Source organism: Montipora foliosa, unplaced genomic scaffold (assembly GCF_036669935.1).
Source record: "Montipora foliosa isolate CH-2021 unplaced genomic scaffold, ASM3666993v2 scaffold_440, whole genome shotgun sequence".
Lineage (NCBI taxonomy): Eukaryota > Metazoa > Cnidaria > Anthozoa > Scleractinia > Acroporidae > Montipora > Montipora foliosa.
The window spans coordinates 1-7,500 of record NW_027179746.1 but is presented as its reverse complement, the minus strand read 5'-3'; positions in this window follow the sequence as shown (position 1 = coordinate 7,500).

The window sequence follows — 7,500 nt, the reverse complement described above, 5'->3', positions numbered from 1 at the left end:
AAAGACTTTGAATTACTATAACTTCGGAAGATCTTTAGAGGCATGGTTTAGGCTCTTCTACAGCGACATAAGTAGCTATGTTCAAAACAATGGATGGGCGTCCGATTTTTTCCCCTTGAGTCGGGGAGTAAGGCAAGGATGCCCATTGTCTTCGTATCTCTTTCTTCTTTGCGCAGAAATTTTGGTAAGTGCGATTAGAAATGATAATGTAATCAGAGGATTCAAAGTTTTAGACACAGAAAGCAAAATCTCTCAATATGCTGATGATACAACCTTAATTCCTGATGGATCACAATCATCCTTCTCTAGGTCCCTATCAATCTTAGACTCTTTCGCTCGGATATCCGGGCTTAAGGTCAACTACGAAAAGACTGAAGCTCTCTGCATTGGCCCGTATAAAAACTCGGAAAGTGCTATTTCATCTTCCAAGCCAATTCTATGGGCAAAAGATAAAGTATATGCCTTAGGAATTTGGTTCTCAACATCTAATGATGCATATTTAAACACGAACATTGCGGAAAAAATAAACAAACTGCAAAGCATCCTCAACAGCTGGTCGGCAAAAAGACACACCCTACTAGGAAAGATCACCACCATAAAATCATTGGCGATTTCACAAATGGTCTATTTGCTCTCCTCCCTTCCGACCTCTCAGAAAAGGAGAAGTTAGCAACAGGCTAGAAGGTGTTCCGCAGTGAACTTTCCTAAGTTTAAACGGACTCAGTACGAAAATATACTCCGTTTAGTAGTGAGCCTGTGTTTGATTTGAGGTGCAGACTGGCCTGTGAGCTAATGTACAATCAATACCATATTCAGGCAATGCAGTCTTCAAACAAGCCCAAATAAAAGAATTAAATGGCGTTATAGTGGGAAATCCCGAACCATCGAGTTTGGATTCGAGTTCGAGTTCGAGTTGGACTTCGAGTTGGACTTCGAGTTAGGGTTCGAGTTGGAGTTCGAGTTAAAGTTGACTATAAAAATAAACCCCCCTCCCCCCAAAAAGAAATAGAGGGGTAGGGTAGGGTAGGTCCCGCAAAACCAGAGCCCGCCGAGATACTTACATTTTTCGAAGGACCGCTTGTGCTTATGGGAGGTACAAACCAACGATAGTATGACAAGGAATATTTTTCCTTGAAATGTAAATGCTAACCAGGATCCATGATGCTAACCAACGATCTCTCATGAAGAGAAAGGATTTGAATCAAAGCAGTGTCCATTTGAAGAGAAAGGCCTTGCTCTCCAGCAACATTTTCCATAGAAATTCTCTAAATTCTCCGAAAATTCAAATTGTAGTATGAAGTCACTCTTTAATACCAGGGGACTCAAAGTTGCCCATTTTGCCGTTTTCGATATCCTCTTTCCACGTCTGGTATTCTTCAAGTTATAGCCCAGCAAAGACCCAATGCAAATGTGGCGTACGTGAGCGTTTGACATTTTGTTCCAAAATTGAGCTATCGGAATCCTTACTTGTTTGACTCTGTGTTAAATGTTTATATTTTACTTTGTTTTACGGTGCAACAAAAAGCTTGAAACGTTGGGAAAGTTGGAAATTTCGGAACGGTCCGTACTCGGGGTCCGGAAGGGGAAATCTAGACCGCAGGAGCGGCGAGATTCAGGAATGCTGAGAAGCTGGAGAAAAAAGAAGACAGTTACCTGTTTTCCAATTTTTATGTGAAAGGACCTTTCAAAACCTTTTCCAGATCTCGCCCAAAAAAATAATCAACATGAAAGTTACGGTTAAAAAGTGAGGTTCACTTCCCCTATAGTTTAATCGGTTATAAGTAGAAAAAAACCGGCAACTATTGTCTACGTAGCAGATTACAGTTTAGATTACAGTGACAGATCAGTTTGTAGAGAAATAAACAATTTGTTCTTTTGGAAGTTGATGTTTTGTCCAAAACAAATGTTTTAGAAACTGACTGTGAGAAGACAGCTCGTTTTAAATATCAATCGTAGTTCACTTTCGTTGCGTTTTTACTTTGCAAGTGCCTATGATTGTCTTGTAGAGGGAAATGAAATGTTGAGAGGTAATTACAATTATTCTTAATTCTGAATAATATGAAATCGTCTATTAGTAAATATATGGGCCACGACCCCAAATATGGACAATTTGTTATTATTCATTCGCAGTGACAAAAGGTACCACACATTGTTGAAAACCTATATCCCTGCTCCATATTTTAATGTGGCAGCAATTTTATTACTTAAACCACATGAAAAAAAAAAAAAAAAAAATGAAAAATCCCAAAATTGCCCCGAATTCCTGTTCTTCGCCCAGCTCATACATCTCTTTGCTTATTAATATTAATAATAAATAATCATTGTACATTATTATCAATTATATACTTGCGTTTTAATTATTAACTCGAAGCGCAACTCGAAGTCCAACTCGAAGTCCAACTCGAAGTCCAACTCGAAGTCCAACTCGAAGTCCAACTCGAAGTCCAACTCGAACTCGAACTCGAATCCAAACTCGATGATACCTTACTCCGGTTATAGTGAAATGATAAGTCCTTTATTGGATGGTTTTACATATAATACGTGCGGCATTTTGCTTGTTGCTCGTATATAACGCTAATCGACAAATATCCGTGGGTTTTTTGTGTTAAACCATTCAATAAGGTTTCTGTCTCGGTATCAGCTTATATGATTTGAGGTGCGCACTGGTCTAAGAGTATATTATGCAATCAATACCATTTTCAGGCAATGCAGTCTTCAAACAAACCAAAAGAACAGAATTAAATAGTGGATAGCGCTATCCACCTTTTGAACAACCAAAGCCTGGACCTTACTATATTCTGTACTCAAGCTTCTATGAATATGCATAAAAACCTATTTTGCCCGCAAAGGACTGACAGTTTTGCTGAGAACATAGATTACCAAGCAATTTTTTTATGCTAAGAAGTAAAATAAAATAAAACAAAATAAAAACAAGCCATCCTCATGCTTGCAACTAATACACGTATTTTAGTTTAATTTTGACACAACTTAAATTTTCTTTATTCCGCTGTCTTCAGATCCCAAGACCTTATATGCCTGCCGTTTTGGTGAAAGACGACAGTGCCAGATAGTGTCGAACGCCTTCCTGAGATCTAGTAACACCGCAGAAACTGTTTCTGTCTTGTCCCACGCTTATCTCTAATCCTTAGTAAACTTCAATAGGTCCGTAAAACACGAGTGGCCCCTTAAAAGCCTCTGGACACTACTATATTCTGTACTCAAGCTTCTCTGTATATGAATGAAAAAAATAATACGAGCTAATTCCCATATTGTACGGTGAAATGTTGACCCAAAATACTTTTATTTCAGTCTTCCTACGTATGCACTCGTGATAAACCAATATTTTGGCCGTCGCTTATCCCATTACGAATCACTTGTTCTCTCCATGAGTGAAAGACGTGTTGATTCCTAATTGTGGCCACGGGTTACGGTGGAGCCTGCTACTGGTAACAAAAAAAACTCAATACAACCTGGCGCATGGACGGATCGTTGGCGTCTAAACCGGCTTCCCTGCCAGTATATACTGGTGAGGTGAGTGGTGCGTCACCCTACAGGATTAAAACCAAACCCTGACAAAGGGCGGATGAGCTCCTCCAAAGCCAAAGGCCAAAGGCCAGCATGCACATCTTCAAGTAAGTCTTCGCAATTTACTGAATCAAGTGCCTCTGTGAGGTCAACAAAGACCATTTAGAGTGGATGATGTTGTTCACAACCCTGTTCTTGTAGTTGACGGGCGAAAAAAGATCATATCGATAGTTCCACGATTAGCTCGGAAACCACATTGGCATTCCTGGAGAGACGTTTCCTCGTAGGGATACAGACGATTGGCAAAGATACTGGCAAGGACTTTGCCAGCAGCGGCAGACTCCCTCCTACGCAATGTACACAGTTTTTGCTACTTAGGCTGTATCCTCTGAAATAAGGCAGACATTAATGCTAAGATCCAACATTGACTTTCAGCTGCCAGCTACGCCTCTGGACGACTGCGAGAGAGAGTGTTTGACTAAAGGCGCATACGTACTGACACCAAAATCCGGGTGTACAAGGCTGTTGTAATACCTACGCTCTTGTATGAGTCGTTGACGATTTATCGACCGCACTTGAAGACCCTCGAGAAATACCATCTGCGCTGACTCCGCCGAATTCTGGGTGTCAGCTTGAAAAAATCGACGAGCAAATGTCAGTATATTGAAAGAGTTAAACTGTATTAGCATCGAAGCAATGATCGTCCACAACCAACTTCGTTTGGCTTGGGATCTGTGGCGGATAAACAGCTCTCATCTTCCAAAACAGCTGCTCTTTGGACAACTTCGATCCGGAACAAGATCAATTGAAGGTTAAAGAAATCCCTTTAAAGACATCAAAGCCTCCTTAAAGGCATGTGGCATCTGTACAGATAAATGGGAGGATGTTGCTTGCAACAGATCCGGTTGGCGTAAGACCGTACATGAGGGTGTGTCCAATTTTGAGACCCAAAGACGAGCTAGGCCTAAGAAAAGCGCCTGATGAGGAAAGAAAAGGAACCCTCGCCAAATGACTACTGTTAACAAATGTGACGAGTGCGTAAGACTATGCTCATCCCGCACAGGACTGATTAGACAACTGCGGGTGCATAAGACCCGCTAAGAGACACCCCTTGGTCGACAATCTCACTCAGAGTCGATTGATACTTGATGATGATTTGTATGTTACACGGAGGTTGGAAAGTTTTATCCTAGTTCTACCCCGATTTAAGACTGAATTTCATTGACTTACCTTGCACACACCACGCTGTGATGGATAAAGCCACAAGGAAAATCACTAAGTTCGTCTGTAACCTGTAGTGAAAGAGGAAACGTAGAACATTACTTGCTTAAACCTGGCAGTGCACGTTAAAAACAGAGACGAAGCAATGAAATGGTGGTCAAAACAAGTGCAACGAAACTTTTTTTTGTTTTTGTTTTTTTTTAAACTCATTTGCATCATGGTTAACATAATGATTGCAAGCAAAAATGGAGAAGTCAAATATAACCTAGAAGGTGTTCCACAAGGAACTTTCCTGATTTAAAACGAACTCAGTAAGAAAACATTTTACTTGTTGCTCGTGTACTAGGCTAATCGCAAAATATCCGTGGGCATTAAACAATTATTTTATTCGTTCTTGTCTCATATCCAATATGAGCTGATGAATAATTGTTTAGTTCTGTAAATTTTTATTTTTTATTTTCTAAACTTAACTTTCATATCACCTGGGTAATATAAATATATAATCCAGCTGATGTGATCAACAAGAGGGATGACTTGGCATTTTATTTTTTAACGCTCTGGGTATACTATTGAGCACTCTATCAGCAGACGTGCAACAATTGATATATATATATATATATATATATATATATATATATATATATATATATATATATAATGAATTGAAGATTTCATCAGCTATTAAAGTGCTCAATAGGTAAACTAGAGCAATGTAGATTTGTAGAGTTGGATTATTTGGTCGAAGACATTTATTGCTACTCAGAGTTTCAGGCATTGCCTGATGATTGCTCCGCAAGGAGCATGAAACTCTCAGTAGCAATAAATGTCTTCGACCAAATAATCCAACTCTACAAATATATATCTCTCTCTCTCTCTCTCTCTCTCTCTCTCTCTCTCTCTCTCTCTCTCTCTCTCTCTCTCTATATATATATATATATATATATATATATATATATATATATATGTGTATATAATATATATATATAGGAAGAATGAAAAAATGAGTCGCTGGCGAACTTCTCACAGGTGTGGTATATTATAATCTCGTGTAAACGTTTCGCCCTTCGGGCTTCTTCAGTACACGCTAAAAACTAAAAACTAAAAATACCTGGTACAACTGAACTTGCGCTATTTATACAAAACTATGAACCAAAAGGTGTAAAATGTTTAAAATTACAAAAAAAATATAAAAAATAGCAATAATATGTCATGTAATACGTGCGGTTGGAATACATCGAGTGGACAATACGTGAGATAAGAAATAGTTAGCTCTATTCCGAAAAAGGCGTTAATCACCAGACATCGAAACTAATAATTTAAATAATTTAAAATAAACAACAGGACTTTGTGAATCATGCAATCAGGTGGCGGAATGATGAGCCCAGGGCCCCTAAAAAGTAATAGAATCCCTGAACAGGGCCTGTGAGAATGCCGATCTGCACAGCGTAACTGGAAAAAAAAAAAAAACCTACTAGTTGCACAATTACTCCAGTGAATGATTAATTAAACCTTATTCTATTTTTGGAATTAAACTCGGATCTTTTGTTCAAGCCGTAAGGTTGGAGGGTGCATAACTGTGCGCACCAAAAAGCCTCTCTTGTAAGTAAAACCTTATCCATATCATCAGTAGTGTCATCAACAATTTTTTCAATAACAATGAACTCAAAGTCAGACATGTGATGTTCTTTTCTATTGAAATGGACGGCCAATTCACAGGTGGCCTTGTTGGTCAACATAGCCGATTTGTGATTACGAAATCTGACCTTGAATTCATTCGATGTTGAACCTACGTATTGAATATTGCATGTTTTACAGGTGACTAAATAGATGACATTCTTCGACCTACAATGTACATCCTGTCTAATGGAGTAAAAACGGCCTGTACAGGCGCTGTGAAAGATCTTATTTTCAACAAGATAATGTTTGCATAGATCACATTTGTTCTTACATTTAAAACATCCTACGGGAGTGTTATTGCTGTAATGGGTTTTTTAGGCCTTGCTAGAATGTCTTTTATGTTTTTGGGTCTTCGATAAGAAGGAATAATTGACTCCTTTGGGAAAATCTGGGATAGCAATGGCGATTCATAAATAAGATGACTAAATGATTTGATGATTTTGCTGATGTTTGGTAGATGAGGGTTGTAGTCGACTACCAGAGGGAAGACGATTTTTTTGTCTTTCGGTTTCGAGGCGAATAAGTCCTCCCTGGGTAGATCTTTTGCCCTTAAAAATTGCTTATTGATTTCCGCTGGATTATAACCTCTCTCAACGAGATATGTCTGGTATTCATCACTACGTTGGTCAAATTTTTCAATGGTTGAACAGTTTCTGCGAATCTGGGTGGCAACTCCAAATGGGATTGCCTTAGTGCAATGCCCTGGGTGAGCACTGTTACGTAATAAGTACATATGATGGTCAGTAGGTTTAGAATATACATCCGTTTGAATATACCCGTCAACCAATGAAAGTGTGAGATCTAAGACGTTAAGAGAGGTTTCAGATGATACTACAGTAAATTTTATGGTGGGATATAAAGCATTAATAAAATCAGAGAAATCATTAAGTTTAGTGGCACCTTGCGTCCATAGATCGAAAATGTCGTCTCTATACCGCCACCATAATCTGGGTTTGATTGTACCGGACTTAGCCTTTTGGTCAATAACTCCCATTGCTAAATTAGCGTAACTACAAGCATTTTTCGGGCCCATAGCCGTTCCATGAATTTGTAGGAAATGTTTGCCTTGAAAGTTGG